The following is a 27,936-nucleotide window of genomic DNA, read 5'->3' as shown; positions in this document are numbered from 1 at the left end:
GTCAGGGCTGGAACAGTTTACAGAGAGAACTGAAGCCCAGAGGGGAAAGTGACTTGCTATCAGCCACAGAGCAGATCAGTGGGAGAATTAAAAGAGAAGGCTGGTGAGAAGCATTCTTGGAGTAAGTTACATTAAAACAATATGTATTCTTTAACTGAACTGACAGTGATTAATAGTTGAGGATTCTCAAATTCACACAGAGACTTCATACGAAAAGAAGCTGGAAGAGCTGACTTCTTCCTACATAGTGAGTCTTCAAAGAAACTGTATGAACAATCCAAGTCAGAGTCCCTGAAACTTCAGCCTTGAAAGGTGATCACGGATTTAACTGTCAAGCTTTCCAGAACAGTTTTCTTTCTGCTTGGTCACCACTCAAAGCATTCTCAGGAGGAAGGCTTCTACAGGTAGGCTAAGGGGTAAACATGGGCAAATCTGTGCAGACAGCAGCATTTACGGCTCACAATCCCCCCAAAACAGACCATAATACCCACAGAGATGGTGAACAAATTACAGATCTCTCAGTTTATCCCTCCTTCTTCCTCCTGCCTTTATGACATATACCAGAAGCAATTCTATAATCACTATTGCCAGCTAAATCCACCGTCTTCTTCTCCCCTCTCTCCCAAATATACCTCTCTAACATTCAACCCATTCCCTAGGAGCAAATAAATGTTTCTCTTAAGTCCCAAGAAAGGAGAGAAGAATAAGGAGAGAAATGAGCAGGAATGGTTATACTGTCAGGATAGGTTAGTATATGCTACGGTCATAACACCCAATCTCTCAGGGCCAGGCCTCAGATTGAAGGGGGTGGGCAGGGTTATGCTATATGTAATGATCAGGGACCCAAGACAGTGAGGTACCACCATCTTGTAGGAATTCCATCTGGAATACACAACCTTCTCAGTAACTAAGGCAAGGATTTGAGGAGCTGAAGAGTCTCATACCAGCGATTAAATACTTTGGCCTAAAAGCAACATAAGCACCACTTCCACTCACAACACATTGGCCAGAAATATTCATATGTTGCTACCTAAATGCAAGGGATGGGAAACTATAACCCTGCAGTGCGCCTAGAAGAAAAGAACCAGGGGCACCTGAGTGGCTCAGTTGGTTAAGGGTCCAACTCTTGGCTTCAGCTCAAGTCATGATCTCATAGTTAGTGAGTTCTAGCCCTGCATCCAACTCTGTGCTGACAGTACAGATGCCCCTCCCCTGCTCTTTCACTCACTCACTCACTCTCTCTCTTTCTATCAAAATAAATAAACTTAAAAAAAAATTTTTAGGGGCACCTAGGTGGCTCAGTTGGTTAAGCATCCGACTTCGGCTCAGATCATGATCTCACAGTTCGTGAGTTCGAGCCCCATGTCAGGCTCAAACTGAACTGTCAGCACAGAGCCTGAAGGCTGCTTTGGATTCTATGTCTCCCTCTCTCTCTTCTCTTCCCCTGCTCACATGCTGTCTCTCTCTCAAAAATAAATAAAGAATTTAAAAAATTTTTTTAATTTGTTAATGATTTAAAAAAAAGAAGAAGAGAACCAGATGTGGGTGAACGCCAGAAGTCTTTACCACAAAGGATCTGAAGTTATTGCTATCTTTATTCACACAGGTCAGGCCAGAGCCTTTACAAGGGAACTCAAAGGGTTCTACAACATCTCCTGATTATCATCCTTCATTTTCTAAGTGAAAATGATTATCACTCTACCGTTATCTATCATTCTATCATTTTTCACTTTCTAAAATTCTAGGGATGACAGGTTTGCTAGTTGGTCCTTAAGCCTTGACTCTTCTAATGAATATGTTTGTTCCAGGTGACTCCCACTTCAGTGCTCAAAGAAGCACTAATTGACAGAAAAGCATTCCCCTTTATAAAGCTTCTTCCTAACATAATGAAAAGGCTTCTTTCTATCCTAAGTTACTTTTTTTATCCTGACTCTTACCTTCTTGGCACAGCACCATCTCAATCACAGACTCCTAAAAATGGTCAAAAAAAAAAAAGGTATCTAAAAATAAAATTCACTATCTGAGTCTGGGACTGAAAGCCAGAACAAGATGATCAGCCACTATGTGTTTTATTTTGTTTTGTTTTTGAGAGAGAATCTTTTTTTTAATTTTATTTATTTTGGGGGGTAGAGGTAGGGACAGATAGAGAGGGAAAGAGAGAATCCCAAGCAGGCTCCTCGCCATCAGCACAGAGTATAACGCGGGACTCGGTCCCATGAACTGTGAGATCATGACGTAAGTGAAAATCAAGAGTCAGGTGCTTAACCAACTGACCCACCCAGGCGCCCCAGTCACTATGTGTTTTTATTTTTTATTTTATTTTTTTTTCAATATATGAAGTTTATTGTCAAATTGCTTTCCATACAACACCCAGTGCTCATCCCAAAAGGTGCCCTCCTCAATACCTGTCACCAACCCTCCCCACCCTCCCACCCCCCATCAACCCTCAGTTTGTTCTCAGTTTTTAAGAGTCTCTTATGCTTTGGCTCTCTCCCACTCTAACCTCTTTTTTTTTTCCTTCCCCTCCCCCATGGGTTTCTGTTAAGTTTCTCAGGATCCACATAAGAGTGAAAACATATGGTATCTGTCTTTCTCTGTATGGCTTATTTCATTTAGCATCACACTCTCCAATTCCATCCATGTTGCTACAAAGGGCCATATTTCATTCTTTCTCATTGCCACATAGTACTCCATTGAGTATATAAACCACAATTTCTTTATCCATTCATCAGTTGATGGACATTTAGGCTCTTTCCATAATTTGGCTATTGTTGAGAGTGCTGCTATAAACATTGGGGTACAAGTGCCCCTATGCATCAGTACTCCTATATCCCTTGGGTAAATTCTTAGCTGTGCTATTGCTGGGTCATAGGGTAGATGTATTTTTAATTTTTTGAGGAACCTCCACACTGTTTTCCAGAGCGGCTGCACCAATTTGCATTCCCACCAACAGTGCAAGAGGGTTCCCGTTTCTCCACATCCTCTCCAGCATCTATAGTCTCCTGATTTGTTCATTTTGGCCACTCTGACTGGCGTGAGGTAATATCTCAGTGTGGTTTTGATTTGTATTTCCCTGATGAGGAGCAACGTTGAGCATCTTTTCCTGTGCCTCTTGGCCATCCAGATGTCTTCTTTAGAGAAGTGTCTGTTCATGTTTTCTGCCCATTTCTTCACTGGGTTATTTGTTCTTCATGTGTGGAGTTTGGTGAGCTCTTTATAGATTTTGGATACTAGCCCTTTGTCCGATATGTCATTTGCAAATATCTTTTCCCATTCCGTTGGTTGCCTTTTAGTTTTGTTGATTGTTTCCTTTGCTGTGCAGAAGATTTTTATCTTCATAAGGTCCCAGTAGTTCATTTTTGCTTTTAATTCCCTTGCCTTTGGGGATGTGTCAAGTAAGAAATTGCTATGGCTGAGGTCAGAGAGGTCTTTTCCTGCTTTCTCCTCTAGGGTTTTGATGGTTTCCTGTCTCACACTCAGGTCCTTTATCCATTTTGAGCTGATTTTTGTGAATGGTGTGAGAAAGTGGTTTAGTTTCAATCTTCTGCATGTTGCTGTCCAGTTCTCCAAGCACCATTTGTTAAAGAGACTATCTTTTTTCCATTGGATATTCTTTCCTGCTTTGTCAAAGATTAGTTGGCCATACGTTTGTGGGTCTAGTTCTGGGGTTTCTATTCTATTCCATTGGTCTATGTGTCTGTTTTTGTGCCAATACCATGCTGTCTTGATGATGACAGCTTTGTAGTAGAGGCTAAAGTCTGGGATTGTGATGCCTCCTGCTTTGGTCTTCTTCTTCAAAATTACTTTGGCTATTCAGGGCCTTTTGTGGTTCCATATGAATTTTAGGACTGCTTGTTCTAGCTTCGAGAAGAATGCTGGTGCAATTTTGATTGGGATTGCATTGAATGTGTAGATAGCTTTGGGTAGTATTGACATTTTGACAATATTTATTCTTCCAATCCATGAGCACGGAATGTTTTTCCATTTCTTTATATCTTCTTAAATTTCCTTCATAAGCTTTCTATAGTTTTCAGCATACAGATCTTTTACATCTTTGGTTAGATTTATTCCTAGGTATTTTGTGCTTCTTGGTGCAATTGTGAATGGGATCAGTTTCTTTATTTGTCTTTCTGTTGCTTCATTATTAGTGTATAAGAATGCAACTGATTTCTGTACATTGATTTTGTATCCTGCAACTTTGCTGAATTCATGTATCAGTTCTAGCAGACTTCTGGTGGAGTCTATCGGATTTTCCATGTATAATATATGTCATCTGCAAAAAGTGAAATCTTAACTTCATCTTTGCCAATTTTGATGCCTTTGATTTCCTTTTGTTGTCTGATTGCTGATGCTAAAACTTCCAACACTATGTTAAACAACAGCGGTGAGAGTGGGCATCCCTGTCGTGTTCCTGATCTCAGGGTAAAAGCTCTCAGTTTTTCCCCATTGAGGATGATGTTAGCTGTGGGCTTTTCATAAATGGCTTTTATGATCTTTAAGTATGTTCCTTCTATCCCGACTTTCTCGAGGGTTTTTATTAAGAAAGGGTGCTGAATTTTGTCAAAGGCCTTTTCTGCATCGATTGACAGAATCATATGGTTCTTATCTTTGCTTTTATTAATGTGATGTATCACGTTGATTGATTTGTGAATGTTGAACCAGTCCTGCAGCCCAGGAATGAATCCCACTTGATCATGGTGAATAATTCTTTTTATATGCTGTTGAATTCGATTTGCTAGTATCTTATTGAGAATTTTTGCATCCATATTCATCAGGGATATTGGCCTATAGTTCTCTTTTTTTACTGGGTCTCTGTCTGGTTTAGGAATCAAAGTAATACTGGCTTCATAGAATGAGTCTGGAAGTTTTCCTTCCCTTTCTATTTTTTGGAATAGCTTGAGAAGGATAGGTATTATCTCTGCTTTAAATTTCTGGTAGAACTCCCCTGGGAAGCCATGTAGTCCTGGACTCTTATTTTTTGGGAGACTTTTGATGACTGATTCAATTTCTTCGCTGGTTATGCGTCTGTTCAAGCTTTCTATTTCCTCCTGATTGAGTTTTGGAAGCGTGTGGGTGTTTAGGAATTTGTCCATTTCATCCAGGTTGTCCAGTTTGTTGGCAGATAATTTTTCATGGTATTCCCTGATAATTGCTTGTATTTCTGAGGGATTGGTTGTAATAATTCCATTTTCGTTCATGATTTTATCGATTTGGGTCATCTCCCTTTTCTTTTTGAGAAGCCTGGCTAAAGGTTTATCAATTTTGTTTATTTTTTCAAAAAAAAAAAAAAAAAACTCTTGGTTTCGTTGATCTGCTCTACAATTTTTTTAGACTCTATATTGTTTATTTCTGCTCTGATCTTTATTATTTCTCTTCTTCTGCTGGACTTAGGCTGTCTTTGCTGTTCTGCTTCTAGTTCCTTTAGATGTGCTGTTAGATTTTGTATTGGGGATTTTTCTTTTTAAAAAAAAATTTTTTTTAACGTTTATTTATTTTTGAGACAGAGAGAGACAGAGCATGAACGGGGGAGGATCAGAGAGAGAGGGAGACACAGAATCTGAAACACGCTCCAGGCTCTGAGCTGTCAGCACAGAGCCCAACGCAGGGCTCGAACTCACGGACCACGAGATCATGACCTGAGCCGAAGTCGGCCGCTTAACCGACTGAGCCACCCAGGCGCCCCTGTATTGGGGATTTTTCTTGTTTCTTGAGATACGCCTGGATTGCATTGTATTTTCCTCTCAGGACTGCCTTCGCTGCATCCCAAAGCGTTTGGATTGTTGTATTTTCATTTTCTCTTGTTTCCATATATTTTTTAATTTCTTCTCTAATTGCCTGGTTGACCCATTCATTCTTTAGTAGGGTGTTCTTTAACCTCCATGCTTTTGGAGGTTTTCCAGACTTTTTCCTGTGGTTGATTTCAAGCTTCATAGCATTGTGGTCTGAAAGCATGCATGGTATCATCTCAATTCTTGTATACTTACGAAGGGCTGTTTTGTGACCCAGTATGTGATCTATCTTGGAGAATGTTCCATGTGCACTCGAGAAGAAAGTATATTCTGTTGCTTTGGGATGCAGAGTTCTAAATATATCTGTCAAGTCCATCTGATCCAATGTATCATCCAGGGTCCTTGTTTCTTTATTGACCGTGTGTCTAGATGATCTATCCATTTCTGTAAGTGGAGTGTTAAAGTCCCCTGCAATGACCACATTCTTATCAATAAGGTTGCTTATGTTTGTGAGTAATTGTTTTATATATTTGGGGGCTCCTGAATTCGGTGCATAGACATTTATAATTGTTAGCTCTTCCTGATGGATAGACCCTGTGATTATTATGTAATGCCCTTCTTCATCTCTTGTTACAGCCTTTAAAGTCTAGTTTGTCTGATATAAGTATGGCTACTCCAGCTTTCTTTTGACTTCCAGTGGCATGATAGTTTTCCATCCCCTCTCTCAATCTGAAGGTGTCTCAGGTCCAAAATGAGTCTCTTGTAGACAGCAAATAGATGGGTCTTGTTTTTTATCCATTCTGATACCCTATGTCTTTTGGTTGGCGAATTTGGTCCATTTACATTCAGTGTTATTATAGAAATATATGGGTTTAGAGTCATTGTGATGTCCATACGTTTCATGCTTGTAGCGATGTCTCTGGCATTTTGTCTCACAGGATCCCCCTTAGGATCTCTTGTAGGGCTAGCTTAGTGGCGACAAATTCCTTCAGTTTTTGTTTGTTTGGGAAGACCTTTACCTCTCCTTCTATTCTAAATGACAGACTTGCTGGATAAAGGATTCTTGGCTGCATAATTTTTTTCTGTTCATCACATTGAAGATCTCCTGCCATTCCTTTCTGGCCTGCCAAAGTTTCAGTAGAGAGATCAGTCACGAGTCTTATAGGTCTCCCTTTATATGTTAGAGCACGTTTATCTCTAGCTGCTTTCAGAATTTTCTCTTTATCCTTGTATTTTGCCAGTTTCACTATGATATGTCATGCAGAAGATCGATTCAAGTTACGTCTGAAGGGAGTTCTCTGTGCCTCTTGGATTTCAATGCCTTCTTCCTTCCCCAGATCCGGGAAGTTCTCAGCTATTATTTCTTCAAGTACACCTTCAGCACCTTTCCCTCTCTCTTCCTCCTCTCGAATACCAATTATGCGTAGATTATTTCTCTTTAGTGCATCACTTAGTTCTCTAATTTTCCCCTCATACTCCTGGATTTTTTTATCTTTTTCTCAGCTTCTTCTTTTTCCATAATTTTGTCTTCTAGTTCACCTATTCTCTCCTCTGCCTCTTCAATCCGAGCCGTAGTTGTCTCCATTTTATTTTGCAGTTCATTGATAGCATTTTTTAGCTCCTCCTGGCTGTTCCTTAGTCCCTTGATCTCTGTAGCAAGAAATTCTCGGCTGTCCTTTATACTGTTTTCAAGCCCAGCGATTAATTTTATGAGTACTATTCTAAATTCACTTTCTGTTATATTGTTTAAATCATTTTTGATCAGTTAGCTGTTGTTATTTCCTGGACGTTTTTCTGAGGGGAATTCTTCCATTTCGTCATTTTGGATAGTCCCTGGAGTGGTGCGGGACTGCAGGCACTTCCCCTGTGCTGTCTTGAATAACTTGCGTTGGTGGGCGGGGCCGCAGTAAGACCTGATGTCTGCCCCCAGCCCAGGGCCCCCAGCTGAGGCCACAGTCGGACTGGTGAGTGCCTTCTCTTCCCCTCTCCTAGGGCCGGGATTCACTGTGGGGTGGCGTGGCCCGTCTGGGCTACTTGCACACTGCCAGGCTTGTGGTGCTGGTGATCTGGCTTATTAGCTGGGGTGGATCGGCAAGGTGCACAGGGGCGGGAGGGGCAGGCTCAGCTCGCTTTTGCTTTTCCTTCGGAGATCTGCTTCGGGAGGGGCCCTGCGGCACCGGGAGGGAGTCAGAGCCGCCGGAGGGATGGATCTGAAGAAGCACAGTGTTGGGTATTTGCCCGGTGCAAGCAAGTTCCCTGGCAGGAACCAGTTCCCTTTGGGATTTTGGCTGGGGGATGGGCCAGGGAGATGGCGCTGGCAGAGCCTTTGTTCCCCGCCAAGCTGAGCTCTGTCGTCCGGGGCTCAACAACTGTCCCTCCTATTGTCCTGCAGCTCTCCCATTCTCTGAGCAGAGCTGTTAGCTTATAACCTTCCAGATGTCAAGTCCCACTTGCTGTTGGAACACACTCCGTCCGGCCCCTCCGCTTTTGCAAGCCAGACTCAGGGGCTCTGCTCGGCCGGCGGGCCGCCCCTCCGCCCCGGCTCCCTCCCGCCAGTCTGTGTAGTGTGCACCACCTTGCTGCACTTCCTACCCTTTTCCGTGGGCCTCTCGTCTGCGCTTGGCTCCGGAGACTCCGTTCTGCTAGTCTTACGGCGGTTTTCTGGGTTATTTAGGCAGGTGTAGGTGGAATCTAAGTGATCAGCAGGACGCGCGGTAAGCCCAGCATCCTCCTACGCCGCCATCTTCCCAGGATCCCACTATGTGTTTTTAAAGATCTATACTATGTGTGTTTTAATGATCTTGTATTAAAACAGATTTTTTAAAAATTGGGTGCCTGGGTGGCTCAATTGGTTAAGTGTCTGACTTACGCTCAGGTCATGATCTCATGGCTCGTGGGTTCAAGCCCAGCATCAGGCTCTGTGCTGACAGCTCAGGGCCTGGAGCCAGCTTCAGATTCTATGTCTCCCTCTCTCTGCCCCTTCCCCAGCTCACACTCTGTCTCTCTCTCTCTCAAACACAAACATTTAAAAAATTAATTAAAAAAAAACACAGCTCGCCCCTTGACTTTCCCAAAGTGGCCCTTGCACTCTAATTAAGACACTCATTTATTTTATCCACACCATATGGTCAGTGCAGTCTCTGGGCCTCTGTCCACTGTCTCTTCCTCTGGTCTGGAAAGCAATCAGTTTTGATCCATAATTTCCTTTAAGGTCTAGTCCAAGACTCACCTTCCCTAGGGAGCCTTTCCTCAGCAACCCTGACTCACACTGTGTCTCCAATCCTTGGGCCTACTCAGCACACATACCCAAAGTCATCTCTTCCTACTGCCCACCCCTTCCCCATTTCTACACATAGTACTGTGCTTCCAGCCTGCCAGCCTGTCCCTAACAAAACTGTGAGCATCTCACCCACAGATTCAGGCCTTTATATATCTTGACTCTCATTGAATGATTAGCATGGAGTCAGATCTATTTGATGAGTGAAAAAAAGACTACTTAGAAACTTTCTATTAGCTAGAGAAAATCAACCTTCAGAAATTACCCAAATTCTTCAAATCATAACATATAGCAGGACTAAAAATCCATTTGTCCAATTAATCTTGCCAGAGTGAAGAAATTAAAGATTAGTATACAAAAAGAAAAGAAGAAAATATTCATTATTTATCTTCTCATGAGTTCAGATACAACATCTGTTTTCTTACAAATTTGCAAAAGAGGATCACACAGGCATCTTATGGTCTCACATCAACACAAGAAGGCCTACGTACCTACTGAAACTGACATTGTTAACTACCGCACCAAGCCAGACATTGTGTGAATTGTTTTAAGTGCAATATCTCAAATAACCAACATAACAATGCTGTAAAGAACCTCTCTGCTCCATACCCAGGAGTAGAGTGCATGATTGGACCATCATGGAATATATGATAGGGCCCTTCTGACTCAGTTTCCCAATGAACAAAATGAGAGCTATACTCTCACATGCTGCAGATCTTCTCTGATGAAATGAAACAGGGCCCTGATATAAGACCGTCTCCTGGATATAAGGACAGCTGAGAGCAGCAGCATCCTATGCAGTCCACACTTGGGAAAAGACTTCCAGAAAACCTTGCATAGCAGAGAAAGGAGGAGACAGATTATTTTCAGCCTGAATAGAAGGCCTTCCCAAAGCCTTCCAGATATATCCTGAGGGACTTCAGGTGAGCTAGCCAGATGCCTTTGGAATGGCACCACGTAGGGAGTCCCCGCTCCTTGAAGAGTATAGGACATTTGTCCTTGAAATCCATCCACTCAGTTGTGAGGAAGCTTAAGCCACATGGAGAAGCCACATGGAAGCCTTCTAGCTTTAGCTAAATCCCAGCTGACAGTCAATGTTAACATGACAGGAGCAGAAGAGGAGTGTCCTCCTGTCCCACCCAGGCTTGCCAGTAGTCTGAGGAGGAGGTGAGGATTTATGGTCTGAGGCTGCCCACCAAGGTGGACACCAGCTCTCTACTTTCTTATCAGCCGGGACGAGACATCCCACCCTGCGTGTCACACCCCCCAACCTCTGTATACCAAGAGGAAGGGATTGACCATGGTCAATGGCCTTCAACAAGTCTAGCTCCATGACAATGGAACCCAAGTGTGACCAGAACCCACACTGATCTCACAGAAAGTGGTGGTCCACCTACTTCAGAATCGAGAACAAAATAGAGTGTGGGCCTTTGAGTGTTGGAAAACTTCCTTGAAAGCGCATCTAGAAGATGCACACAAGAAAGTCACATATTTTATTGGACCAAGGAAAACCATGCCAGGTAGAAAGGAAGGCCCTGGTGGTACCTGGCTGGCTCAGTCAGTAAAGCATGTGACTCTTGATCTCAGGGTTGTGAGGTTGAGCCCCAAATTGGGTGTAGAGATTACTTAAAAATAAAATCTTAAAAAGAGAGAGAAAGAACAAGAGGAGTTAAGATGGCAGAGTAGTCAGGGGACCCTGGGCTTGCCTCGTTCCTTGAACATAGCTAAGTCGACATGAAATAATTTTGAACATCTTGGAAATTAAGGATTAATCCTGAGGATCAAGAGAACAATCTGCATAATTAGAGAGACAGAACCTGTCAGGTGAACTGGAAGAGAGAAAAGCCTTGCTGCCACAGAAGGTAGGGAGCCCTTCTCACAGAAAGGAGGAGAGAGTGGGAGACAGAGCACTGCATCTGGTTTTTGCAAGAAAAGCACTCCCCCAAAACCAATGACTGGGGAATCAGGAGGAACATACTACTGCAAGTTTTTGCAAACACTGGAGTTCAAATTCTGAAGGTTTTGAAGTCTGTGCCATTCATTGGAGTTGATCTGGGCAGGTGGTGATGCTCCTGGGGAAGAGGGCAGAGGCCCAGGAGTGGTAGCAGACAGCATAGTGTGGGAATTCCCTGGGTCACCCCAGGAGAGAACATTCCACTTCCTGGAACGCAGTTGGAAGAAGTTAGATTACCTCTCCAAGGACAAAAGACCCAGCTGGCCTCTTTGAGCAGCCGTTCAACAGCAGGGGACAGAGGCATGTGCAGAGTGCGGATAACCTGATCTGCAACTTTTTACTGGGCTTCACCATAAACTCCAGGCAACTGTGCAGCCAAGGGACTGCTTTTCTGGGACAGAATGGCACCAGGTGCAGCATTGTAAGGTTCTCCTCGAGAGCGGGGAGTGGGTCTGAGCCTTGACAGGTCCTTTAAGATTTGGAGTTTTGGGGGTGCCTCCCAAAACTTTTTGGTGGTTCAGTCAGCTAAACATCCAACTCTTGATTTCAGCTCAGGTCATGATGATTCGTGGGATCAAGCCCTGCCTGCTTCAGGCTCCACGCTGACAGTGTAGAGCCTGTTTGGGATATTCCCTCTCTCTCTCTCTCCCTCTTTCTCTTTCTCAGATAAATTAATTAATTTTAAAAAAAGATTTGCAGTTTTGAATCCCAGCTGCACATCAAAGACAAAACACACGAGAGCTGTGGCTCCGGGAATGTTGATGGCGCGGGCACAGACGGGTTGAGGGCAGGGATCTGACAAAAGCCTGGGACACAGGAGAAGAGACTGTTTACTTATGTGTGAGGGTTTCCTTAACAGTGGAGAGTGCAAGCTCCCCACTCCAGGACAAGAGAGCAGGGTGATGCCATCTTCCCCTGCCCACCAGCATGGTTGGACTTCAGTGAGCAACATGGCACCCCCCCATTGGAGGCTGGGGTCCTTACACCATACCTCACCCCCACATGTGTCCTGCAGGGTCATCTTTGCTAGGGCAGGTCTGTGAGCCAGTGCAGCAGACCTTGCCTCCAGAGGACCAACACAGGCACCCCACATTAACCAAGTCTACTGACCACAGAGTGCTCCAAAGCATCAGCTTCAGCTCTAGTAGAAATAGGACTAGGATTTTTTAAATTTTAATGCCTTCTTTTCTTTTCTTTGGAATCAGGCTTATAGTTTTTTTATTGTTTGTTTCCTTTTTTCATTTTTTGATCAGGCTTTTCTTTCTTTCTTTCTTTCTTTTTCTTTGTAAACAGGCTTATAATTTTTTGTTTGTCTATTTGGTTTTTTGTACCTTTTCCTTTTCTCCTTTTTGCATCAGGCTTTTATTTATTTATTTATTTTGATAGAGAGAATGAGCAGGGGAGGGGGACAGAGAATCCAAAGCAGGCTCTGCACTGACAGCAGAGAGCCTGATGTGGGGCTTGAACTCATGAGTGGTGAGATCATGACTTGAGCTGAAGCTGGGCACTTAATCAACCAAGCCACCCAGGTGCTCCAGGCTTTTTTTTTCTTAATCAGGCTTATTTAAACAAATAAAAGCATACCTAGTTAAAGGTTCAAATATTCCACACTGCAAACAAGGAAGAACTCTGCAGAGAACTGAGCTGGGGGAAACAACAGTCAAATAACAATAGGATAATGTACACAGCATATACCAAAAACACTTTCTGAAGCACCAAGCCCTGGATAGTGTGTGACTCCTTCTTAATATAGCAGTACTCTTAGGAGCAGGAAACATAACAAGCTTTCATAACATGCAAAAGACGGAAGCCAAGACAAAACGATAAGAGGAGGAATTCTCCCTCAAAGAAAGATTAAGAAGAAAACATAGCCAGGGATTTGCTCAAAACAGATATAAGCAATATATCTGAACAAGAATTTAGAACAATAATCATAAGAATAATAGCTGGGATTAAGAAAAGCACAGAAGACAACAGAGAAATCCTTGCTGCAGAGATAAAAGACCTAGAAACTAGTGAGGCTGAAATTTAAAAATGCTATAACAAAGACGCAAAACTGAATGGATGACATCACAACAACGATGCAAGTACCAGAGGAGCTAATTAGGTGATAGAGAAGATAAAATTATGGAAAATAATGAAGGTGAAAAGAAGAGGGAAAGAAAACTATTAAATCATGAATACAGACATAGGGAACTAAGCAATTCTATAAAGTGAAATAATATCCCTATCATAGGAGTCCCAGAAGAAGAAAAGCATTAAAAAGGGGCAGGTTTAGCCACTCTGGAAAACAATGTGGAGGTTCCTCAAAAAATTAAAAATAGACCTACCCTATGACCCAGCAATAGCACAGCTAAGAATTTACCCAAGGGATATAGGAGTACTGATGCATAGGGGCACTTGTACCCCAATGTTTATAGCAGCACTCTCAACAATAGTCAAATTATGGAAAGAGCCTAAATGTCCAACAACTGATGAATGGATAAAGAAACTGTGGTTTATATACACAATGGAGTACTACGTGGCAATGAGAAAGAATGAAATATGGCCCTTTGTAGCAACATGGATGGAACTGGAGAGTGTGATGCTAAGTGAAATAAGCCATACAGAGAATGACAGATACCATATGTTTTCACTCTTATGTGGATCCTGAGAAACTTAACAGAAACCCATGGGGGAGGGGAAGGAAAAAAAAAAAAAGAGGTTAGAGTGGAAGAGAGCCAAAGCATAAGACACTCTTAAAAACTGAGAACAAACTGAGGGTTGATGGGGGGTGGGAGGGTGGGGAGGGTGGATGATGGGTATTGAGGAAGGCACCTTTTGGGATGAGCACTGGGTGTTGTATGGAAACCAATTTGACAATAAACTTCATATATTGAAAAAAAAATAAAATTAAATAAATAAATAAATAAATAAAAATAAAAAGGGGCAGGTTTATTTGAACCAATTATAGTTGAGAACTTTTAAAAAAAATTTTTTAACATTTATTTATTTTTGAGAGACAGAGCACAAGCAAGGGAGGGAAAGAGAGAGAGGGAGACACAGAATCCAAAGCAGGTTCCAGACTGTGAGCTGTCAACATTGAGCCCAACATGGGGCTCAAACTCACAAACCATGAGAACATGACCTGAGCTGAAGGTAGACGCTTACCTGACTGAGCCACCCAGGTGTCCCATGGCTGAGAACTTCTAATCTGAGGAAGGAACAGGCATTCAAGTCCAAGAGGCACAGAGAACTATCCTCAAAATCAACAAGAACAGGTCAACACTAAAACGTATCATAGTAAAACTTGCAAAGTACAAAGACAAAGAAAGAATTGTGAAAGCAGTTAGGGGTGAAAGGTCCTTAACCTACACAGGAAAACACATAAGGTTAGCAGCAGACATGTCTACAGAAACATGGCAGGCCAGAAGGGAGTGGCATGATATATTCAATGTGCTAACTGGGAAAAATATGCAGTCAAGAATACTTTATCCTGCAAGGCTGTCATTCAGAACAGAAGGAGAGATAAAGTTTCCAAGACAAAGCAAAAACTAAAGGATTTCATGAACACTAAAGCAGCTCTGCAAGAATTATTAAAGAGGACTCTTTGAGTGGGAAAGAAAGACCAAAAGTAACAAAGACTAGAAAGGAACAGACAGAAAGAGTGACTTTACAGGTAATACAATGCCACTAAATACATATCTATCAATAATTACTCTGAGTGTTAATGGACTAAATGCTCTAAACAAAAGACATAGGGCATCAGAATGGATAAAAAAGACCCATCAATATACTGCTTACAATAGAGTCATTTAGACCCAGAAACACCTCCAGATTGAAAGTGATGGGGTGGAAAACAATTAATTATGCTAATGGACATCAAAAGAAAGCTGGAATAGCCATACTTGTATCAGAAAAACTAGATTTTAAACCAAAGACTGTAATAAGAGATGAAAAAGGGCACTATATCATAATAAAGGGGTCTATCCAACAAGATCTAACAACTGTAAATATTTATGCCCCAAACCTGAAACAGCCAAATATGTAAATCAAATAACAAACTTAAAGAAACAGTAATAATACAGTAATAATACTGATAATAATACAGTAATAGCAGGAGACTTTAACACCCCACTTATAGAAATGAACAGATCATCTGAGCAAAAGATCAACAAGGAAACAATGGCTTTGAATGACACACTGGACCAGATGGACTTAATACATATATTGAGAGCATTTCATCCTAAAGCAGCAGGATACACATTCTTTTCTAATGCACATGGAACTTTATCCTGATCAAAACACATACTGGATCACAAATCAGGCTCCAACCAGTACAAGAAGACTGAGATCATACCATGCATATTTTCAAACCACAATAATATGAAACTTGAAGTCAATCACAAAAACAAACAAACAAACAAAAAAATTGGGAAGACCATAAATACATGGAGGTTAAAGAACATCCTACTAAAGAACAAATGGGCTAACCGGGATATTAAAGAAGAAATTTAAAAATACATGGAAGCAAATGAAAATGAAAACACCATAATCCAAAACCTTTGGAATACAGCAAAGGTGGTCCTAAGGGGGAAGTATAGAGCAAAACAGGTTCTCTTCAAGAAGCAAGAAAAGTCTCAAATATACAATCCAACCTTACAGCTAAAGGAGCTGGAAAAAGAACAGCAAATGAAACCCAAAACCATCAAAAGAAGGGAAATAATAAAGATTAAAGCAGAAATCAATGATATAGAAGCCCCCCCACCCCCAACAAATAGAACAGATCAATGAAGCTAGGAGCTGGTACATTGAAAGAATTAACAAAATTCATAAACCTCTAGCCTTATCAAAAAGAAAAGAGTGTTCAAAAAGAAAAGAGAAAGAACCCAAATAAATAAAATCATAAATGAAAGAGGGAAGATCACAACCAACACAGAAATACAAACAATTATAAAAGAATATTATGAGCAATTATATGCCAACAAATGGGGCAATCTGGAAGAAATGGACAAACTGCTCGAAACATATAAACTACCAAAACTGAAACAGGAAGGAACAGAAAATTTGAACAGATGCATAACCAGCAAAGAAATTGAATCAATAATCAAAAATATCCCAACAAACAAGAGTCCAGGGCTAGATGGCTTCCCAAGAAATTTCGACCAAACATTTAAAAAGGAATTAATACCTATTCTTCTAAATATATTCTAAAAAACAGGGGTGCCTCAGTGTCTCAGTCAGTTAAGTGTCAAAATCTTTATTTCAGCTTGGGTAATGATCTCACGGTTTGTGGTTCAAGACCTGCACTGGGCTCTATGCTGACAGTATGGAGCCTGGTTGGGATTCTCTCTCTCTTCTGCTCTCTACCCCTCCCCCACTCACGCTGTCTCTGTCTCCTAAAATAAACTTAAATTTAAAAATTAAGACTATTAAAAAAAAAACAGATATGGCAGTAAAACTTCCAAATTCATTCTATAAAGCCAGAATTACCTTGATTGCAAAACCAGACAAAGATTTCACTAAAAAAGAGAATTACAGACCAACATCCCTGATTAACATGGATGCAAAAATTCTCAACAAGACACTAGCAAATTGAATCCAACAGTTTAAAAGAATTATTCACCAGAATCAAGTAGGATTTGATTTGCTCCTTGGGCTGCAGGGGTGGTTCACTACCTACAAATCAATCAACATACTACACCACATTAATAAAAAGGATAGGAACCATATGATTCTCTCAGTAGATGCAGAAAAAAACATTTGACAAAATACAGCAACTTTCTTTTTAAAAAACCCTAAGCAGCGTGCCTGGGTGGCTCAGTCAGTTGAGTGACTGACTTCACCTCAGGTCATGATCTCACGGTTTATGAGTTCAAGCCTGTGTCAGGCTCTGTGCTGACAGCTCAGAGCCTGGAGCCTGCCTCTGATTCTGTGTCTCCCTCTCTCTCTGCCCCTCCCCGACTCATGCTCTGTCTCTCTTTGTCTCAGAAATAAGTAAACATTAAAAAGAATTTTTTTTTAAACCCTCAAGAATGTAGAGATAGAAGGAACTTACCTAAACTTCATAAAGGTCATATACGAAAGACCCACAGCTAGTATTATCCTCAATGGGGAAAAACTCTCAGTTTTCCAAAACAGGGATGTCTACTCTCACCACTATTGTTCAACATAGTAGCGGAAGCCCTAGCCTCAGCAATCAGACAACAAAAAGATATCAAGGGCATCCAAACTGGCAAAGAAGAAGTCAAACTTTTCACTCTTCACAGATGACATGATACTCTATGTGGAAAACCCAAAAGACTCCACCAAAAAACTGCTAGAAGTGATATATGAATTCAGCAAAGTCACAGGATATAAAAGCAACTACAGAAATCTGTGGCATTTCTATACACCAATAATGAAGCAGCAAAAAAGGAAATCAAGGAATTTATGCCATTTACTACTGCACCAAAACCAATAAGACATGTAGGAATAAACCTAACCAAAGAGGTAAAAGATCTGTACTCTAAAACTTATAGAACACTTATGAAAGAAATTGAAGAAGACAGAATGAAACGGAAAAACATGCAATGCTCATGGATTGGAAAAACAAATACTGTTGAAATGTCTATACTATCCAAAGCATCTACACATTCAATGTAATCCATATCAAAATAACACCAGAATTCACCACAAAGCTAGAACAAACAAATCTAAAATGTGTACGGAATCAGAAAAGACCCTGAATAGCCAAAGTAAGTTTAAAAACAAAAGGAAAGTGGGAGTCATCACAATTTCAGACTTCAAGCTGTATTACAAAGCTATAATCATCAAGATAGTATGGTACTGGCACAAAAACAGACTCAAAGATCAAGAGAACAGAATAGAGAACCCAGAAACAGACCCACAAATATATGGCTAACTAATCTTTGATAAAGAAGGAAAGAGTATCCAATGGAAAAAATACAGTGTCTTCAGCAAATTGTCCTGGGAAAACTGCAGAAGAATGAAACTTGACCACTTTCTTACACTGTACACAAAAATAAACTAAAAATGGATGAAATACCTAAAGGTGAGACAGGAAACCATCAAAATCCTAGAATAGAAAACAGGCAGCAACCTCTATAACTTTGGCCATAGCAACTTCTTACTAGACCCATCTCTGGGGACAAGAGACATAAAAGCAAAAATGAACTACTAAAAGGCAGCCTATGGAATGGGAGAAGATATTTGCAAAGATAATGGGTTAGGACACAAAATTTATAAAGAACTTGTCAAATTTAACACCCAAAAAATAAATAATCCAGTTAAGAAATGAGCAGAAGACATGAAAAGACATTTCTCCAAAGAAGATATACAAATGGCGTAACAGACATAAGAAGAAAAAAAAAAAAAAACTCAACATCACTCATCATCAGGGAAACACAAATCAAAACCATGACATACCACCTCAAACCTGTCAGAATGGCTAAAATTAACAACTCAGAAAACAACAGATGTTGGCAAGGATGCGGAGAAAGGGAACCCTCTTGTGCTATTGCTGGGAATGCAAACTGGTGCAGCCATTCTGGAAACAGTATGGAGGTTCATCACAAAATTAAAAATAGAATTATCCTACAACCTAGCAACTGCAGTACTAGGTATTTATCCAATGGATACAAAAATACAGATTGGAAGGGGTACATGCACCACAATGTTTACAGCAGCATTATCACAATAATAGCCAAACTATGGAAAGAGCCCAAGTGTACATCAACTGATGAATGGATAAAGAAGCTGTAGTGTGTGTATGTCTATGTGTGTGTGTGTGTGTGTGTGCGTGTGTATGTATGTATATATATGTATATATATATATACACACACATATATATGTGTGTATATATGTATATGATGATATTACTCAGCCATCAAAAAGAATGAAATCTTGCCATTTACAATGACATGGATGGAACTACAGTGTATTAGTCTAAGTGAAATAAGTCAGTCAGAAAAAGACAAATACCCTATGATTTCACTCATATGTGGAATCTAAAACAAAACAGTTGAACATAATAGAAGGGAAGGAAAAATAAAGTAAGATTAAAATAGGACGCAAACCATAAAAGACTCTGAATTACAGAGAACAAACTGAGAGCTGCTGCAGGGGAGGTGGGTGGGGGATGCGCTAAAAAGGTGATGAGCATTAAGGAGGGTACTTATTGGAATGGGCACTGGGTGTTATATGTAAGCAATGAATCACTAAATTCTACTCCTGAAATCAATACTACAATATATGTTAACTAACTAGAACTTAAATAAAATCTTGGAAGGAAAAAACAAAAGAAAAGAAAAGAAGACCCTTTTATTTTTCTTTATTCAGAAAAATAATCTGAATGTCTTCTCACCAAAAATAAAAATAAAAATAAATTTTAAAAAATCCAGCAATCCCTATCAAAATAACACCAGTGTTCTTCACAGAGCTAGAACAAACAATCCTAAAATTTGTATGGAACCAGAAAAGATCCCAAATAGCCAAAGCAATCTTGAAAAAGAAAACCAAGGCCAGAGGCATCACAATCCTAGACTTCAAGATGTATTGCAAAGCTGTCACCATCAAGACAGTATGGTACTGGCACAAAAACAGACACTCAGATCAAAGGAAACGAAAAGAGAACCCAGAAACGGACCCACAAACATATGGCCAACTAATCTTTGACAAAGCAGGAAAGAATATGCAACAGAATAAAGACAATCTCTTCAGCAAATGGTGATGGTAAAACTGGACAGCGACATGCAGAAAAATGAACCTGGACCACTTTCTTACACTATATACAAAAATAAACTCAAAATGGGGCGCCTGGGTGGCGCAGTCGGTTAAGCGTCCGACTTCAGCCAGGTCACGATCTCGCGGTCCGTGAGTTCGAGCCCCGCGACAGGCTCTGGGCTGATAGCTCGGAGCCTGGAGCCTGTTTCTGATTCTGTGGCTCTCTCTCTCTCTCTGCCCCTCCCCCGTTCATGCTCTGTCTCTCTCTGTCCCAAAAATAAATAAAAAATGTTGGAAAAAAAAATTAAAAAAATAAATAAATAAACTCAAAATGGATGAAAGACCTAAACGTAAGACAGGAAGCCATCAAAATCCTCAAGGAGAAAGCAGGCAAAAACCTCTTTGACCTTGGCTGCAGCAACTTCTTACTCAACACGTCTCCGGAGACAAGGGAAACAAAAACAAAAATGAACTATTGGGACCTCAGCAAAATAAAAAGCTTCTGGGGCACCTGGGTGGCTCAGTTGGTTAAGCGTCCAACTTCGGCTCAGGTCATGATCTCACAGTTTGTGGGTTCAAGCCCCGCATAGGGCTCTGTACTGACAGCTCATAGCCTGGAGCCTGCTTCGGATTCTGTGTCTCCCTCTCTCTCTGCCCCTCCTCTGCTCATGTTCTGTCTCTCTCTCTCAATAATAAATAAACGTTAAATAAATAAATAAATAAATAAATAAATAAATAAATAAATAAATAAAAACGCTTCTGCACAGTGAAGGAAACTATCAGCAAAACTAAAAGGCAACCGACGGAATGGGAGAAGATATTTGCAAACGACATATCAGATAAAGGATTAGTATCCAAAATCTATAAACAACTTCTCAAACTCAACACCTAAAAAACAAACAGTCCAGTAAAGAAATGGGCAGAAGACATGACTGGACACTTCTCCAATGAAGACCTCCAGATGGCTGACAGACACATGAAAAAACACTCAACATCACTCATCATCAGGGAAATACAAATCAAAACCATGAGATACCACCTTGCACCTGTCAGAACGGCTAATATTAACAACTCAAGAAACAACAGATGTTGGTGAGGGTGAGGAGAAAGAGGATCTCTTTTGCACTGCTGGTGGGAATGCAAACTGGTGCAGCCACTCTAGAAAACAGTAAGGAGTTTCCTCAAAAAATTAAAAATAGAACTACCCTACAACCCAGCAATTGCACTAGTAGGAATTTATCCAAGGGAAATAGGTGTGCTGTTTCGAAGGGGCACATGCACCCCAATGTTTAAAGCAGCACTATTACTGATATATGTATGTATATATACATACAATGGTAAACGAAATTAGAGAAAGACAAATATATGACTTCACTCATATGAGGAATTTAAGATACAAAACAGATGAACATAAGGAAAGGAAAGAAAAATAATATAAAGATGGGGAGGGGGACAAAACATAAGAGACTCTTAAATAAAATATAGAGAACAGAGGGTTGCTGGAAGGGTTGAGGGAGGGGGGATGGGCTAAATGAGTAACGGGCATTAAGGAATCTACTCCTGAAATCATTGTTGCACTATATGCTACCTAACTTGGATATAAATTAAAAAATTAATTAATTAATTTTAAAAATCTTTTAAAATCTAAACAGCATCATTATTTACATTTACTAAAAACTGTGTAATAATTCATCAACTGCATATATAATATTTTTACTAGTCATTTCTGTAGTTAAGTGTTGAGATTACCTTAAAGTTTTCCATATTATAAACGACACTATGATGAACTTTTACTGTATTTTGGATTATTTCTTTATGACAGATTCCTAAAAGTGGATGTCAGGTCAAAAGTTATAAACATTTTTATTTACTATGCCTGATATATATTATAAATCCATGATGAATTCTTCAATGTCTTTTGGCTCTAGGATATTAGAATTCAACAGCTAAGAAATGGAATCCTCTCATGGTAAACATTTTTTAAGGCAGACAGTAATAGTACAGAATAGTAAGAAATAGTCAAGAAAGCATATTCTGGAATAGAACTGCCTGAGTTCAAATTCCAGTTCTATCACTTGCTAGATATGTACACATAAACAAATTACCAAATCCTTCTGAGACAACATACATACAGCACTGGGTCTGGACATAGTAAGGGCTCAAAAATGTTAATCATTGTTGCCATTAGATTACTAAAAAAGAGATGAATTTGTAATTGAAAAAGCCAAGAATTATCTTCAAATAACAGTAAGAATAAACAAAAAAACAAATGACAATATAATACTCTTGTACCTATATTATAAATAAGCAGGTTCATTTACTGTGAATACTGTTCATACTACTGTGGTTATTACACATGAATAAAAATAAATATAATTCTGGGGTTCCTGGATGGCTCAATCAGTTAAGTGTCCAACTCTTGATCTCAGCTCAGGTCTTGATCTCAGGGTTATGAGTTCAAGCCCCATGTTTGGCTCTGCAATGGGCATGAAACATACATATAAACATACATGCATACATACATACGTACATACATGCTACCTTAACAAGTGCTTATTCTCTTTAAAACCTTTACATACACAGTCTCATTTAAGACTCACAATAATGCTGTATGGTGGTACTAATAATAATAACAGCAGCTAATACTTTCCAACTGTTTATTATGTGTCATTCATGGTTCTAGGTAATAACTTATTAATCATTATATAAAACCTATGAAATAGAGCTTTTCATTTTCCTATTACCCTCATTTTACAGACAATTCAATCAAGTTACACAGAGGTTAAATAACCTGTCCAACAATACAGAGCCAATAAGGTAGATGTCATTATGCCCATCCTGTAGATAAGAAAACTAAGACTTGGGATAATTACTTGTAAAGGTAGGTAACTAGGACAGGCTTTGAACCATTATCTGTCAGACTATCAAGTCACAGTCTTTTATTCTACAACTCTGTCACCTTTGTTTTGTTTTTTTAATGTTTATTTTTGAGAGAGAGAGAGAAAGAGAGAGAGGGAGCAGAGAGAGAGGGAGACAGAGAATCTGAAGCAGGCTCAAGGCTCTGAACTGTCAGCACAGAGCCCAACACAGGGCTTGAACTCATGAACCATAAGATCATAACCTGAGCTGAAGTCGGACAACCTTGAATGGATGCACTTATACAGAGAATGCCCTGCACAAGACAGCAAATGTTCAAAGTTGGCTTCCCTCATTCCTGCCTTCTTTTGCCATAAGCAGTGGTAAACTAGTGGTGTCATTTGAACATGTGTCTCTAAGAAGAATATAATTGGGAAGGCAAGCCTAACACAAAAGCCCATATAATGAAGTGTGCCCCTTAAATGGATTCTCTCTCTCCTGAGGCATTCTCTGCTGCCCTAGCATGCATCCCTGAGAGTTTCTAATGCCTACCTTTAGGATACTTGGCAATTCCTAATGAGGTGCTTTTGGCAAAACTTCTTCAAAGGATGGTTTGAACATATGCTAGAGAAGTCTCCCGCTTCCCAGTGCCTCAGAATGCCCTCAAAATTCTTATCAGTGGGAGAAACAAATTTGTATGAAGCCTCCCAAAACACCTTGAAAAAACTCACATTTTCAAAGGGACTGAACCCACAGGAAGAAACCTGGATTGAAGTCCTAAGCTTGAATACACTGATTGTTTAATCATGGACAAATTATTTCCCTTCTCTGTGCCTCAATATCCTCTTCTGTAAAGAGAAGCTGGATTAGCTGGCTTTCCAGAGGTACTAGAGCTCTGATTCAAGGAATGAGAGGAAAGTGAGCTTGGAGTCTATAGCACTGAAATCCCAGGAGGGCAAGAGTTGTATGAAAGCCCAAAGCTCAGAAAGATTTGCAACCATTAACCAAAACCTGCCAGGGCTGGATTAACTTCTACAGCAGGGGAAGTGCCCTGGGATTTTAATTTAAGAATGTGAGTCCTGTGAGAAATTATTTCATGTGGAGTTGAAGGATTTTGTGGAGTGAGAGACGTAGGCAGTGGTAAAGGAATAAATCCTCTTCACCTTTGCAAAGCAGAGCAAAGCAGCATCCAAATCCCTTTCCTACTTGTTTTCCCTATGCTAAAGACAGGAGCAAAGATAGGATCCTGCTGCCACCTTGTGGCACACTGGGCAGTTTAGAAAGAAGGATTTACTTAATCTGAGTTCCCCAGATTTCCCCAGGTTTCCCTCAGGAAACCTCCCTTATAATTACACAGAGCTTGAAGACTCACAGAAACACTTTTCAACCCTATTATCTCATCTCATTCTCACAACAACTATGTAGAGTAGCAGAAGGGAAGTTAAGCTCCATTTTACAATGGAAGAAACCGAAGCTGAGACCAACTACGACACTTGCCTAAAGTCACAGTTAGTAACTGGCAATCAGGATGGGCACTCACACCTCCTGACTCTAAATCAGGCGATTCGTTGAGGATGAAACAGGTTTAGATATGCTCTAGGACTAGGAATTTGAGAGAGGGAGCCTTACAAAGAGGAAAGCTTAATTTCTTCTACAGATGAAACTGGCCAAAATCCCTAATTAGACTGCATGGCTACAGAAAAAAAGCATCCAAATAAGCCTGAATTCCTGCCTTCCTTCCTAAGTTTGCAGATTCTTGGTTAACATCTCTAAGCCTCTCCAGCTGCTCTGCCTCCCTCAGCTCCCCAGCCCAGACTACCCATGGAGCTCACGACTTATTTACAGCTAAATGCTGAATACCAAATGGATCCTAGGCAAGGAAGCCACAACACCCAGAAATCAGCAAGAACTACTGGGAGTGCTGTTCTGTCCCAGGGTTACAGTTCATTGTATTTGAGACTCCGTCCAAATTTTCTTACAAGTTTTAGAGGGAAGCCCAGTTGGCTTGCCCCATAATGATGTCATGCTCACTGAAACCTGAGGGGCAATGCTGTGGTTGTATGATTTTTCAACGGGCATATGAGTATGATCTGAAATTAATCTGACAGTTTCCAATTGCTCCAAGGCAACCATAACTTATTTGACACAGAATTGCAAAGTCCAGTGCCTATACTTTCCACCACCCATAAGTATCCCTTTAGTTTCACTCATTCATTCATTCCCTAAGTGAATAGTGCACATTTCACTAAATGAGAAGGGTACTGCGATAAGCCCTTTGATAAGGACTTTGTTGCCTAATGGTGAAGAGAGGGAAATAGGTAAAGAACATAATTATAATTATGTGAGATGCAAGTATTAAGTGTTTGAGGGTTAAGAGAAAAATAAGAGTTTTTCTCGCTTGGGGTTAGAAGACTAGGGATAAGAAGTGGATAAAGAACTAATTCGTGGATATTTAACACATAAAACCCTTCACAGTCTGGCCTTTACAAACCCTCCCTGCCTTCTCTTCTGCTACTACTTTGCTCTCACCCTACCATATTCTGAACCCAAGTTTTCTTCAGTACTTTAAGGATTAAGAGTTAGGCTTAACTCTTAATCAGACAGATCTGGACTCTAATCCCAGCTCTGACACATTAAACAACGTTGGGCAAGTGATGCAATTTCTCGAAGCCTCAGTTTCCTGATCTGTAAACTGGAGAGTATAGTAAGACTCATTTTCAAAGGTTTTTGTGAGAGTCAAGTGATATACATGTATGCAAAGCACCTAGATTTGTGCCTGACATGTAGTAAAGACTTAATAAATAGTAAACGATATGGTTCATTATCTCTCTGCCTTTGATCATGTTTCCTTTGCCTGAGATTCCCTTTACCTTCTCAAATTGTTTTATCCGTATTTCTCCTTTAGAACCATCACAAAAGTCTTTTTTCTTGAGTGCCTTATGCTTTGCCAGCTGTTTCCCAATGAGTGCTCAGAACCTTGGTTCACATCATCTTTACTGTATTTATGGGATACCAATTTGTATTTGTTGTATGTCTTTCAGATATGTGAGGCTCCGGAGGGCAGAAGCTAGCTAGGTCTTCCCCATTCTGCCCTAGCACCTAGCACAGTATATGACTCATGGTACTACTAGAAAAATTATTGTTGAATAAAAATTATGTCTCAGCTGAACCTTAAATAAATAAATAAATAAATAAATAGGAATTAAAGCATATCTTTGGATGGTCTTTTGAATGTGAATACTAACTTATTAATGCTGTACATGAAATCATTGAAACCCACTAGAACTGATTACCAAGGATTAACCTTTAATATAAACTGACAGCACCAAAGTGGGTCAAAATTTCATTAGGGGAGGTTGGAGGTGGATGCATGGATAAATGGAAGGATTGGAAGGATCCTGGATCCCAGGTGGTGGCTCAGAAAATGGGTGCAGGCCCTCCGTGGGTAGGGGTATTCAATGAGGATGGGAAAGGAATCACTTTATGACTAAAGTAGGCTCTCTGTTCCTCCCTGTTAGACAGCTGCATCTTCTGGCACAGTGCCAGCTGCATCCCTGAGACACACTGGTGGAAGTCAGAGTAAACAGACTCAATTGTACTGGGCCCGAGGTCACCAGGGCTGCTTTGAACTCAGGCAAACTGAATACTGTCACCACCAATTACCCCTTCATTGACCTCAACTACATGGTTTGTATGTTCCAGAAAGAATCCACCTACAGCAAATTCAACAGAAGTCAAGGCTGAGAACAGGAAACTTGTCATCAATGGAGAGCCCATCTCCATCTTCCAGAAGAGAGATCCCGTCAACATCAAATAGGGTAATGCTGGTGCTGAGAATATTGTGGAGTCCATGGGGTCTTCACCACCATGTAGAAGGGTAAAGGGTGGGGCCAAGAAGGTCATCATCTCTGCCCCTTCTACTAATGCCTCCAAGTCTGTGACAGGCATGAACCATGAGAAGAATGATAACTCCCCCAAGATTGTCAGCAATGCGTCCTGCACCATCAACTGCTTGGCCCGTCTGATCAAGATCATCCATGACAACTTTGGCCTCATGGAGGGACTCATGACCATAGTCCATGCTATCACTGCTACTCAGAAGACCATGGACGACAGCTCTGGGAAGCTGTGGTGTGATATCCAAGGGGCTGCCCAGAACATCATTCCTGCTTCTACTGGTGTTGCCTGAACTTAATGGGAAGCTCATTGGCATGGCCTTCTGTGTAGCCACCCTCACCATGTCAGTCTTGGATCTGACCTGCCACCTGGACAAAGCTGCCAAAAACAAGGTGATGAAGCAGGCATTGGAGGTCCCCTGCAAGGGCATCCTGAGTTAAACTGAGGACCAGGTTGTTTCCTGCAACTTTAACAGTGACACCCACTCTTCCACTTTAATGCTGGGGGTGGCACTGCTCTCAGTGACCATTTTGTCAAGCTCATTTCCTGGTATGACAACGAATTTGGCTACAGCAACCAGATGGTGAACGTTATGGTCCACACGGCCTTCAAGGAGTAAGAGTTCCCTACACCACCAGTCCCAGAGAAAGCAAGAGGAAGAAAGAGGCCCTAAGCTGCTGGAGAGTCCTTGCTCCAATTCATTCCCCCAACAAACTAAGAATCTCCCAAATTCTAGAGTTTCCATCCCAGACCCCCTGAAGAAGATGAGGGGCCTAGGAAGGCCTACCTTCTCACATACCATCAATAAAGTACCCAGAACATCCCCCCCCCCAACCAAAAAAAGAGTGGGTAAGAGAGATTCAAGGATGGAAAAAGAGGAAGATAAAAAACAAACATCACAATTTTTCCATTAAGGTCCTAAGAGGAAGGCAGTGCCTTGTACATGTACCTATCATGTATAAGGTCATCTAAAGGAAGGGAAATGACATAATTTCTGGATACTTATGAAAAATTACAGGGGATGCAAATAAACAGGATCATACATTCATAACATGGATAAAATTCAATTACAGAAATAGAATACAGAAATGACAGCATAGAGTAGACAAAGATATTCAAACAGCTATTATAAATATGCTTTACTTGTTAAAGTGATAGAAGAAAACATAAGTATAACAAGGAGAGAAAATAGAAGACCTCTAAAAGGGTCAGTGTGTAGATTAGAGCTTTCTGACTGTTCATAATGAAACCATTCTTTACCTGCTGAGAAGCAACCTTATCTGTCATCACAACAGAGAAAGAGTTCTCCAGATCCTTTTTATGTGCCATTATTTCCTTAAATATTTTTCTGGTGTCACTGCCCTTCTCCAGCTCCAATTATATGATATTGTCCCACAGCATACTGATGCTCTATTCATTGTTTTCTTTGCTTTGCTTCAGTCTTTTTTCTCTGTGCTTTATTTTGGATAGTTTCTATTGTTATGCCTTCAAGTGTCTAATCTTTTCTTCTACTATGTCT

At 40.6% G+C, this 27,936-nt stretch overlaps 1 protein-coding gene and 1 pseudogene across 6 annotated transcripts in view; one reads left to right on the top strand and one right to left on the bottom strand.

The window, feature by feature from the left end:
- Nucleotides 1–27,936, bottom strand: part of KLHL3 (kelch like family member 3) — a 278,377-nt gene that overhangs the window by 194,765 nt on the left and 55,676 nt on the right. The gene's annotated exons all lie outside the window — the stretch shown is intronic.
- On the top strand, nt 27–27,385 carry LOC131515157 (glyceraldehyde-3-phosphate dehydrogenase-like; annotated as a pseudogene).

The sequence above is a fragment of the Neofelis nebulosa genome, chromosome 1 (assembly GCF_028018385.1).
Source record: "Neofelis nebulosa isolate mNeoNeb1 chromosome 1, mNeoNeb1.pri, whole genome shotgun sequence".
Classification (NCBI taxonomy): Eukaryota; Metazoa; Chordata; class Mammalia; order Carnivora; family Felidae; genus Neofelis; species Neofelis nebulosa.
Note: the sequence above shows the minus strand (reverse complement) of the source record. Positions and strands in the feature narration are given on the sequence as shown.